Consider the following 12,493-nt stretch of genomic DNA (forward strand, 5'->3'; position numbering starts at 1 on the left):
GGATGTGTACCTGTTTTCTAGCTTCAGATATATCTCTGGAATTGTCTGAGGAAGGGTGTGGCCTTCTGGAGCAATGTCTGTTAAGGGATGCAGTAATTTGAGTGATGTTATCTTCCTCAATGCTACAGTACCTGACAGTACATTCTATTTTCTCTATCATTTCTTCATCAGTTTTGAAATCATCTTTGAAATAATCTAATTTTTCAAATAGAGTTGTGAACATCAGAAAAAATGTTAGACAATCTGTTTATGACATCATTCCATTCATAATAATTATTATATAATAATTATGTAAAAGTATTATCTATCCTATACTTATGTAGATTTTGATATAAGTTGAGTGGTATTGAAATGAATGACATGAGAACTCTTAAAATTTGGGAAGTATACGGCTTCTACTTATTCTTTTGATGTATTGCTACTTCTAAAACTGGAGTCAGTAGGAAGCTAGCTACTGAGAAATTTAACCTAAAAATTGTGTATTAGAATGACAAATCTACTGGTTTAAAACAAATTATTATGCCTGTGTTGACAACACAGGTATTTGTGATTTCTCATTAAGTTTCTCTTCTATTTGATTATGCTGTGGACCACTTGAAATATCTCCTTCAGTTTAGACTGCATACCTACTTAGACCTGAAGACTGCAAGCAAGTAATCTTTTTATTACTCCTAATTCTCAGTGTGTCTGGTCATGTTATAGAATACTTTGAAAGCAATTCAATACCATTGCATTTAGTTATGTTGCAAACTTCTTAAATTTAAGGAATCAATTACCACCTATTATATTCTGCACACATGATTAATTCAATAGTCATAAAGCAGTTATTCCAAATGTGAATCAGTTTTCATCCTGCCTAAACATAAGAGTTAGGAAGACCCCTTTTTGAATTATTTATTAGCTACCACTGGTACTCAATTAAAATGATATTAAATTATATAGGTGAAAGAAATTTTTTTTAAAAAATCCATCTATTTCTCTAAATTTTTGGCTCTTTCTCTCCAATACAGGGATGAATGAGAAATACGGCAGTAAGCCAGCATGCCATTTTTCCAAAAGCAGCCACAATAGAATCCACTGGAGTGAAATAGAACATTTAGAGTTGAGTTTGGCACTCAGTTCTTTCAACCAGTACTATCTTTGTGACATGATTCACTGGGCTAACCACCCAGAGGAACTCTGTGTCTGGCTGTCCAATTTGGAAATATAGAAAAGAGTTCATGACCACCATGCTTTGTAAACCCATGTTTCTGACAATTATATTTCTCTATTTAAAAGGGCCATCTTCCACTGTCCTCTCAGGCTATATCAGATAGATGAATCAGAAGAGGGGCATCTGGGACACGAACTGGCGTCCATATGGGATACCAGTGCCACAGGCAGCAGATTAGCCCACTACGACTCAGCGCCCACCCCATAAACCATAAGGTTCTAACACCAAAATATATTTTTCTTTCTATACAGTGACATTTCAGTGAATCAGTCTCAAGTTACAAAGTGTTTAATTTGGAGCCAGCGCTGTGACTTATTTGGTTACTCCTCCACCTGTGGTGCCAGCATTCCAGATGGGCACTGGATTCTAGTCCTGGTTTCTCCTCTTCCAATCCAGCTCTCTGCTGAGGCCTGGGAAGGCAGTTGAGGATGGCCCAAGTGCTTGGGCCCTGCACCCACATGGGAGACCAGGAGGAAGCACCTGGCTCCTGCCTTCAGATTTCCACATCTGCAAAGTGACATATAGCAGCATTCTTATGAAAATAATGATAGCTCAACTGGGGTTTTACCAGACATTTTGGTATAAGGCATTGGACTGGGTCCTCCCCGTGTGTTACCTCCCATCTGGGTAAAAACTCCCAGATGTAGATGGTGTTATCCTCATTATAAAGGTAAGCAGACAGAGACTCAGAGTGTACATGGCCTGGGCAAGTAAATGGCAAAGCTCAGTGCATTCATTATCAACTGCTATGCAACACCAGTTCAAAAGATTGTAAACAGAACATGTGCTACCTCACAATGTTTGCAAGTCAGTAATCCAGGAGTCTCTCAGGTAGGTGGTTCTGCTTGGGGTCATTTATGAAACTGATGCTGGCAGAAACTGTCGTCATTTCAGCATTCAACAGGGGAGAAAGTTCTTGCAAGCTCATTCACATGGTTTTTTGCAAAGCCTCAAAATATCCGCTTCCAACTTTACTCATGTAGCCCTCTCCACTGGGCTTCCTCAAGACATGGGAGCTGGTTTCCTTCAGCATGAGCAAGGCAAAAAAGAGCCCACAAGAGTGCCCAAGTGGTCAGCCACAGACTTCATTAGAAGTGAAGTAGTTGGAAGCTGGCACTGTGGCGTAGTGGGTAAAGCTACCACCTGCAGTGCCAGCATCCCATATGGGTGCCGGTTCAAGTCCCAGCTGCTCCACTTCCTATACAGATCTCTGCTATGCCATGAGAAAGCAGTAGAAGATGGCCCAAGTCCTTGGACCCCTGCACCCGCATGGGAGACCAAGAAGAAACTCCTGGCTCTGGCTTCAGATTGGCGCAGCTCTGGCTGTTGCGTCCAGTTGGGGAGTGAACCAGCATGAATGGAAGAACTCTCTCTCACTCGCTCGCTCGCTCGCTTTGCCTCTCCTTCTCTCTCTGTGTAACTCTGACTTTCAAATAAAGAAATAAAATCTTAAAAAAAAAAAAAGAGAGAGATGCAGTAGTGGAATGGACCGTGTAGCTTAGCAGGGTAAGCCACTGTAGCATGATTCACATACCAAGTCAAGACACCAAGGCCACTTAACAGGAAGTGTTCTTTTATCAGGTGGAATTTCTTACCCAAAATCCTGATCTCAGAACAAAGAAGAGTTTTTCCTTATGTATGGTTTTAGCCTCTTTGTCTCCCCTACATGGTTACCTGCATACATTTGATTGGATATTCTAATGTTACATAGCAGCATGAGAACGTAGTTACTGAAGATTTTTTTCCTGCACACATACTGGGCTATACGCTCTCTGGCAAAGGTTAGCGTCATTGTTCTGTACAAACAAGCAGAACCTGAAATGGTTGCACACAAGCAGATAGGGACTATACTGGAAGCATTCATAGGCAAACAAATAACAGCCACATTTCATTTCAAGGACAGATGCAATGCCTCCCATTCTTTTTCTGAGCTTGGGAAGGCCTCTACCACAACTTTCATCATGTCAGTTAGAAATAAGTTTAATTAAAAAGACAGAGGCCTCCGGGCTGGCATTGTGGCATAGCAGGTAAAGCCGCTGTCCGAAGTGCTGACATCCCATATGGGCGCCAGTTCAAGTCGTGGCTGCTCCACTTCTGATCCAGCTTTCTGCTGAGGCCTGGGAAAGCAGTAGAAGATGGTCCAAGTCCTTGGGCCCCTCCACCCATGTAGGAGACCTGGAAGAAGCTCCTGGCTCTGATCGACATAGCTCCAGCCTTTGTGGCCATCTGGGGTATAAACCAGCAGATGGAAGACCTCTCTCTCTCTCTCTCTCCCTCGCTCTCTCTCTCTGCCTCTCTCTGTAACTCTTTCAACTAAATAAATAACATATATCTTTTTAAAAAAGAAAGAAAGAAACAACCATTGAAAATACAGTAGGAGCCCCAGGTTCTCCCCAGCGCCCTCTCTGGTGGAGGTAATCACCATTTAACTGCATGTCATTCACATGCATGGTTTTTCCATGTTTTGGCCACATATGGATGTATCCACACACAATGGCATTGTTTTTCATGCAAATTGTGTTCCCCCATGCACACACACACACTCTCCTTCTTTCCAACCATGCAGGTAGCTGCCAATGCATACTGGGGGGCATCATTCTCAACTCTGCCTTTTCCACTCCCTTATTATTCCTGAGCAAAATCTGGCAGCATATGGTTTTAATATACCCTGCTGTACATATCATTTTGGAACTTGCTTTCTCCACACATCATTATGTTTGTAAGCTATTTTCCCCTGGGGTAAGCATTGTGACATAGCAGGTAAAGCCAGCAGCTGGTAAAGACACCAGCATCCCAAATGGGTGCCAGTTTGTGTCCTGGCTTCTCCACTTCCCAACCAGCTCCCTGTTAATGGCCTGCGAAAAGCAAGGAAAGATGGCCCAAGTAGTTGGGCCCCTGCCACCCATGTGGGAGACCCAGAAGAAGCTTCCCGCTCCTGGCTCCCAGTTCTGGCTCCTGGCTTTGGCCTGGCCCAGCACTGGCCTTTATGGCCATCTGGGGAGTGAACCAGCAGATGGAAGATCTCTCCGTCTCTGTCTCTCCCTCTCTCTCTGTAACTCTGACTTTAAATAAATTAATTAATTAAAAGAAAAAAAGGTAGTTTCCTTCCAATGTTTACTCCCAGAAAGACCTAACTTAACAAACTAAACCTAGAGAGACAGGGAAAGAATAAGAACAAGGAGAAATGAAAGCCATGACCAGGCCTCTGTGCTGTGGATCTCAGCTCAGCTTGGCCCTACTCTGCTTGGCAGGTGCTGGCTGACATCCAACAGCCTGGTTCCCCTGGGCCACAGCCTGGTGTTTGATCTTAGTCTCACTGCTCCCGTGGTGACAGCACAAGAGGAAGTGATCAGGGGTGAGGGCCCAGGAGAACAGTGCTCTCTGAGTGGAGGGTGCTCTTTCTCAGGGTGAAATAGCTGGTTCGTGTCTTTTATGTTTTATCCAAGAAAGCTTTGCCTGTCCCAAGTATACAAAGATTACATTCCATGAGTATGTTCCTTTTAGAAATGTTCAAGTTTGGGATTTTACCTAAGGGCCAGGATCCATGGTGAGTTAACATGTGTGAGGCCGTGAGGTAAGGGCTCATGGCCGTGTTTGCCCTGTGGACATCAGGTGATGCAGCACCATTTGTGGGAACTTGGCCTTTTCCCATCTTGGCACCTTTGTCAAAACCAATTGACCATTCACATGTGGCTCCAGTTCTGGACTCTATTTGGTTCCTTTAAAAAAATCATGTTGGTTATTTCAGATCTTTTGCTTACCCATAAAACTCTTGGAAACACTTATTAATTTCTACCCCCCCCCCAAAAAAAAAAACCCTGCAGGAATTTTGAATGGAATGGCATTGAATTTATAGGTTAATTTGGGAACTGGCATCTTCTTCATATTGCTTTAACTGCATCCCGCATAATTGAGTATGATGTGTGTTCATTCTCATTTGGTTCTGTTTTCATATTTCCTCTGGGATCTTCTCTCTGGATTATTCTGAAGTTTATTGTCAGATTTCCAAATATCCAGATACTTCTGTTGTCTGTTGGTCACTGATCCCCCATTTGATCATATTATGTTCATAAAATATACTCCATCACTCAATCCTTTTACATTTTTTGAGGTTTGTTTTGTAATCCAGATTATGGGGAATCTTCCAAGGATGCTTGAAAATCAAAAGTATATTCTGCTACTGTCAGGTTGAGTGTTCTCTATATAGTTCAGTTAAATTCTGTTCATAGTTCACCCTGTATCCTTGCTGATTTGGGGACCAACAGTCCTGTCAGTCACTAACAGCGGGTTTTTGAAAGCCTCAACTATAATTCTGAAGTTTACTTTGTCCCCTTGCCACTCTATCAGTTTTTTATTTCTTTTTTTTTTTTTCCAGGTTATGTGTTTGGCATATTTATTTTCAGCATCATTATGTCTTTCTGGTAGCTTGATCCTTTTGTCATTATGTAGTATCCCCCTCTGACTCTGACGATTTTCTTGGTTCTGAAGCATTTTTTATCTGCTATAAACACAGCCACTCCTGCTTTTTTGATGAATAGTTGCATGGCCTATCTTTCCTTAACCTTTTATTTTCAATCTACCTGTATCACGTTGAAGTGAGTTTCTCAGAGACAACATATTGGATCATTTTTTACTCCAAATTGCCAATTTTTGATTCAGTTGGCAACTTATATCATCTGCATTTAATAAAATTTTTGATATATTAGGGCTTAGGTCAACCATTTTGTTATCTTTCCATGTGTGTATGTTTCTTCTGTTTCTCGGTGCTCTGCATCTTAACTTCCTGGTGGTTACTTGAACAATTTTCACAATTCCATATTGATTTGTTTATAGTATGTTTTAAAAGATTCATTTATTTTAGAGGCAGAGTGACAGAGACAGAGAGAGACAGAGACAGAGAGACAGAGATTTTTCATCCACTGGTTCTACCCAAATGCCCATAATGGCCAAGTCTGCACCATGCCAAAGCCAGGAAAGGCAGGAGCCTGGAATTTCACCCAGGTATCCCAAGTGGGTGGCAGGGATCCAGGTACAACAGCCATTACCCACCACCTTCCTAGGCGTATTAGCAGGAAGCTGGATCAGAAGCAGAGTAGTCAACTGGCACTTCAACAGTTAAAGGGATGAGGGTGATCAAAGCTGTGGCTTAGCCCACTGTGCCACAACACCTGCCCCCTACAGTATTTTTTAACATACTGCTTTGTATAGTTTTCTTAGTAATTGCTTTAGAAGTTATGCTATATATGTATAAATATATAAATATATATATGTAATTTATCACAGTCTCCTTGCACCACTATTTTGCCACTTCAAGTGTAAGAAATGAAGTTCTTAACCTCTCCAAATTTAAAATTCAATTATCCTTAGTATTTCTTGTATGTACACAAAGAACCCATCAGAGAATGTGTTGTAAAATGACAGTGATAGACAATTATATTTACTCCTGTTTTTGCCGATTTTGGTGTCGTTTTCTGAAGTTCCAAGCCTTCTTCTTTTATCATTTAAGCATTTCCTTCTGTTCTTTAAGGGTTGGTTTTCTAGTAACAAACCCTTTTTTTCTTTATCTTTTTCTTTTTCTTTTTCTTTTCTTTTCTTCTTCTTTTTTTTTTTTTTTTTTTGACAGGCAGAGTTAGAGAGAGACAGAGAGAAAGGTCTTCCTTTTTCCATTGGTTCACCCCCCAAGTGGCCGCTATGGCCAGCGTGTTGCAGCCGATCCAAAGCCAGGAACCAGGTGTTTCCTCCTGGTCTCCCATGCGGGTGCAGGTCCCAAGGACCTGGGCTATCCTCCACTGTCTTCCCGGGCCACAGCAGAGAGTTGGACTGGAAGAGGAGCAACTGGGACAGAATCTGCCACCCCGACCGGGACTAGGACCCGGGTGCAGTTGCCACAGGTGGAGGATTAACCTAGTGAGCCGCGGCGCAGGCCCCCCTTTTTTCTTTATCTTTATTTTCCCATGATTCCTGAAGGATATTTTCAGTTCACTGTTGATAGTTCTTTCCTTTCCACACTAGAACATGTTTTGCCTCTTCTTCTAACCCTCCATGGCTTTAGAAGAGAAATCCACAGTATGCAATTGGATGTTCCTTTATAAATATGCGATCTTTACTCTGGTTGCTTTCAAAAATTTTTTCTTTGCCTTCAGTTTTCAGAAGCTTAATTAATGACGTTTCTTGACATGGATGACTTTGGTTTATCCTGCTTGAAACTATCCAGCCTCTTGATGTTTTGACCAAATTTGGGAATTTTTCAGGTTTAATTTCTCTTTAGATTTTTATTTTATTTGAGAGACAGAGGAGGAGAGGGAGAGAGAGAAACCTCCCATCTGTCGGTCTACTCCCCAAATGCCCGCAACAGCTGAAGCTGGGAGCCCGGAAATCACTCTAGATCTCCCACTTGAGTAGCAGGAATCCAACTACTTGAGCTCCCCAGGGTCTGCATAGGCTGGAAGCTGGTATCAGGAGCTGAGGCGCCGGAGCCTCCCCCCCCCCCATCCCTCCACCCAGCCCAGCTTCCTCTCTGCCCCCTCCGGAGCCTATCAGAGCGTGGAGGAGGTGGGGATGATCTACATATTCCTGAGGCCACCAGCTGACCCACAGCCAGGACTTGCTTTCCTCTTCAGAGACTAGGCGATTGTGACGTCAGGAGTGACATCTGAAGTTATCCTTAAGGGCGCAGCACCCTCCCTGACCCCAGATGGCTTTGCCGCCCTGAGTGAAATCCTGGCAGGCGCGGTGGGCGCACACTGACTGCCAAAGTGTTCAGAACCGGGGATCGCGGACTGGTCAGGATGGAGCCCAGGCCCTCAGCCCGCCCCCGGGGACAAGCGCTGATCTCTGCCCGTCACAGCAACGGGGCTGCTGTCCGGGGCCCCTCTGGTTCCGGATCAGCTCCAGGTCCAGTCCACCGCCATGTCCCGTCGCTAGGCTGCCACACTTGGTCCCGAGCGCGCCCCTTGTCCCCTCCCCTGGGCGCGCACCTGCCTGGCCCCGCCTGTGCTCCCCGCGGTGGCCGGCAGAGGGCGCGCGCGAGCGTCCGAGTTGGGCCCTGTCTGCCAGGGAGCGGGGACAAACTTAACATTAACCAAAAACGTCTCCCCGCAGGGGACACGAGGGCGAGGGAGTCGTGCCGGCTTCCATGCGTGGTATCCAGGCCCGGAGGGGACCTTCCAGGCAGGGTTCACGGCCATGTAAACAGGGCTGCGTGGAAGTCGCCCAGCGTCCGCGTCCTCAAGCGCAGGACGCAGGGTCCACGCTGGTCCTGCTGGGACGCGGAGCTCAGTGCGGGAACGGGGCCGCCACGGCCGCGCGAGTCTGAGTGGGAGAACGAGTGCATGATCACGGCCCAGCCCGCCGGGCGGAGGTTCCATTAGGGCCATTGTACAGACAGGCAAGCTGAGGCTGGAGGAGGGGGAGGGTGGGCCAGGCTGAGGCTGAGTAGGGCCGGCTGCGGGACTGTGGTCGCCGGGGACCGCCGTCCAGCGCATCCTGAGCCGGGGAGAGGCCGGCGGCCGGGCCCTGGCCACACCGGCTCCAGCCCCATGACGCCTGAGTTCCAAGGGAGCCAACCCCGCACATCGCCACCTGCGCTGCCCTCCACTGAGAGGCCCTCAGCCGGCCGCTGGGTGGGGAGGAGGGGTGGGGAGGAGCCCCTGGTGCCCGCTGCGCACCTGCCCCTTCTCTGCCCCCACTGCACACCTGCCCCCGCCCCGTCCTGTCCGGCCATGGTCACCCCCGACCACGGGCTTCCGGTCCGGGTGGGGCCCTGGTTGGGAGGGGGCTGGGGTCCTGGCGGAGTCCCCTTCCCCCCAAGTGCCCGCCGCGCCCCCCACCCCCCTCCCCCGCCTCCCAGAAGTTTCTCTCTGGCCACCACCATCCACCTGTCTGCGGCTTCTGGGGTGTGCGGCTGGGAACTGTTGGCCGTGATCTGATTTTTTTAAAAAGAGATTGACTCGGAAGTGGGAGTTGAGAGAGAGACAGAGAGAGAGAGATCTTCTATCCGCTGGTTCACTCCCCAGATGGCCGCAGCTGCACCCATCAGGAGCCAGGAGCTTCTTCCGGGTCTCCCACGCGGGTGCAGGGGCCCAAGGACCTGGGCCATCTTCCACTGCTTTCCCAGGCCACAGCAGGCAGCTGGATTTGAAGAGGAGCGGCTGGGACTCGAACTCGCCCCCATGTGGGATGCACCCGGCGCCCTCCTCTCTTTAATCAAATCTCCGCCGGCCCTGCGCTCTGCTCTGGGCCCGCGTTCGGTCTGGGCGCCATTAGAAGTTAAAACCCCAGACCCTGAGCGCAGCCCTGGGGGCCGTGGCCGGGTTCTTGGATTCTGCCTCCCTACCAGGCATGGCTCGCGGTCTCCCCGGGGAGCGTTCCGGAGCCCGGACGCTGGGGAACGCGCGGCGCGGCGTGGGCGACGCCCCAGGCCTGGGTCCTCACCCTGCCCGGCCTGGCCGCTGGGCCTCAGCCTCCGCGGGTGGAAATGAGCCCGGGGGGGGGCGGGGTCGGGCCTCCGCCCTTCTCCCCTCCTCTCCCACCCACCGCGACCGCTTCCCGCCTCGGCCCTGCCACCCCGGGACCCGCACAGCCCTGGGGTCGTTATCCGCGGCGACCACGAGGCTCGGAGGCAAATGACGGCGCGGGGCACGGCCTCCGCAACGAGTCCCGGTCCCGCACGCGCCGCGTCCTCGCTGTCCCGGGCACCAGCGCCTCGCCGGGCTTTTCCTCGCCAGGGCCGGGTGCGGTACAGGTGCGGGGGCCGGGTGCGGGCCTGGCGCTGCCTCCTGGGCCCCCCGGCCGGCTCTGGAGCTCGCATGGGAGTCCCTGGTTCTGAGAGAGGAGGCGCCCTCCTGGGGGAGACGCGATGCGGGGTGGGCACTGGAGGAGGGGGCGCCATCTGGCTCCCAGCCCCCTCAGCTCCCCCAAGCCCTGTGGCCGCCCCGCTGCCCAAAGCAGAGGCAGCCGAGGCTGCTCCGGAGCCCCCAGGGTCCCCCGAGATCCTGCCCTGCAGGCAGGGCACACCCTTGGCGCCCAGTGCTTGCATGGCCGCCCCAGCGCCCACAGCCCGGGGTCCTGGCCCCTCCTCCCTGCGCGGAGGGCGCCCCTCCCTCAGCCCTGGCCCTCAGCCTCCAGGAAGGGGCCCTGGGAGGCGGTGGGAGGGGTCAGGCGGCTCCGCGGGCCCTGCGTGCCCGGCTGGGCACAGGAGCTGGCGAGCGGGAAGCGGGGCTGGGAGCAGCCGCTCCTCCCGGAGGGGGGGGGGCGGGGACGGGGTCGAGGGGCTGTTCCCAATCAGAGTCGCGGCCGCCCCTGCATCCCGGTGCCCATGGGTGGCCACTCACCGACCTGCTGGAGCTCCCGTCGCAGCCGCCCCCTCCATCTCTCTCTCCTTCTCCCCCCCTCCAGCTCCATGGGCCCCAGGCCATGGGGGTCGCGTGCGCCGAGCCCGCGGCTGGGTGGGGGTAGGGTCTGCCGCGCGCCCTGAGCCAGCATGGAGGTGCTGGGCGCCCCGATGCCCAGCAAAACTGGCGAGGCCGCGGTCAAGTGGCAGCTGTGCTACCGTAACATGACGGCCAAGATGTGGTGGATGGTGAGTGGGTGCAGGGCCCACGTGGGCCAGCATCGTGACCCCGGGGCCATGTGGCCTGCTCGCCTGGGCCCCTGAGGCCCCGGGGGCGGGGGTCTGTGGGCAGGCGGCCCCTGGGGACTCCAGGCAGAGCTGGGGGCAACCGCGTGGGACAGGGCTGGGGCAGCTCCACTAATCTTGGGTACCCTTCTGGAAGCTTCTGGGGGCCAGGCCATGACCCTTGGGGCTGGGACCGTGCCCTGGAGGAGGGAAAGATTCCGGGTAGGGCTGGGGGCCATGGGGCGAGGCTGGTGGCCGGGAGAGGCCCAGGCTGTCAACCCGGGGACTCGGAGCCTGCGGCCGGGGGGCCCGGTCTTGTCCCCCTCCGGGAAGCGGCCTGGGTCTCACGGCCATGGCTCCGGGGCCCTGTACTCTGCAGCCGCTGGGAGGGGTTGGGGGTCCCCAGTCCCCAGTGCTGAGTTCCAGGATCAACTTCAGCTCTCGGTCTCCCCTTGGCCAGCATTTATCATGTGCCTACTGTATCCCGGCCCCGTCTTGGGTGCTCAAGAGAAAAGCAGGTGGGGGCGACGGGGGGCAGGGGCTGACAAAATGGACAAAGAGAAAAGGGGGCTGAGGACAGGGCCGGTGCAAAGGCCCTGGGGCAGCATGGAGCCAGGAGGCCCACATGGCTGGAGCAGAGCTGGGGGGTCAGGGCGGCCCCACAGCAGAGGCCCAGGCTCCCCGTTTGGCGCGCAGGGTGGGGGTGGGGGTTATGCCCTTCCCCCAGTGAGACAAGGGTGCATGTCAGCGGGGGTTCCAGTAGAGGTGCGGCCTGGGGGCACCTGGGTGCTCGCCCCTTCTCAGCCCTCGGCAGGAACCCTGAGCCATGTCACCCCCCCACCAGGCCCCCAGCACAGCTTGGCCGCCCTGGGGCCAGGGAGGGGCCACGTGCCCATCAGGGCCATGCCAGCCTCGCTGTGCCAGGCTGAGGCACCCGAACCCAGCGGGGCCGCGGCTTCTACAGGAGCAGTATCTACCCTGGGCCAGCCGGGGTCCGGGGCGGGAAAACAGGACCCATAACCAGTGTGGCCTAGAGAGCCGCTTCCGTGGCTTTGTCCCTTCCGTGGGGGGCCCGCGGAAGAAGCGAGAGCACGGGCGTGCGGGGCTAAAGACAGGCACCGGCCACCACCAGCCTCGGTCTCCCCTGTCCACCGTGAGGCCGCTGCCCAGGCCGGAACTGCAAGACGGGCACGCGGGGGCGGCCGTGGTCGGACCCTCAGGAGGCTCTGCCATGAACCCGCAGCCGGGCCGGGGGCTCGTGGGCACGGGGCCAGCGCTGAGGAGGGGGCGCTGGCGGAGGGCCTGAGGTTTGGGGGCCGAGGACGCAGCTGTGCAAAGGCCCTGGGGTGGGATGGAGCTGAGGGTGGCTGGGCGGGGCCCTAGGGAGCCATGTCCGGGTTTAGACGGGCTGGTGTCCCCGTGCCTGTCTGAGTGCCACCCGCTGCTTCCCTTGCTCTGTGCTGGCGCTGGGGTGGGGGTCGGGGCGCTCCATCTCCTGGCCCTCAGCCTCCGCCCACTGTGCCACATCTGAGGCTCTGAGGAGCCAGCCAGTCTGCTGCAAACCACGGGATGTGTCCCGGAGCGGGGCGGGAATGTCGGCGGGGGTGGGGCCGGGCTGGGAGGGGGCCGCGGGGCCACGGGCACCTCCTCCGCCCCTGCCCTGG

The 12,493-nt window shown here is 53.0% G+C and overlaps 1 pseudogene; it reads left to right on the top strand.

Annotated features, from left to right (window-relative positions):
- Window positions 1-12,493, top strand: part of LOC138850340 (sorting nexin-7-like) — a 415,797-nt pseudogene that overhangs the window by 89,378 nt on the left and 313,926 nt on the right.

The sequence above is a fragment of the Oryctolagus cuniculus genome, chromosome 7 (genome assembly GCF_964237555.1).
Source record: "Oryctolagus cuniculus chromosome 7, mOryCun1.1, whole genome shotgun sequence".
Lineage (NCBI taxonomy): Eukaryota > Metazoa > Chordata > Mammalia > Lagomorpha > Leporidae > Oryctolagus > Oryctolagus cuniculus.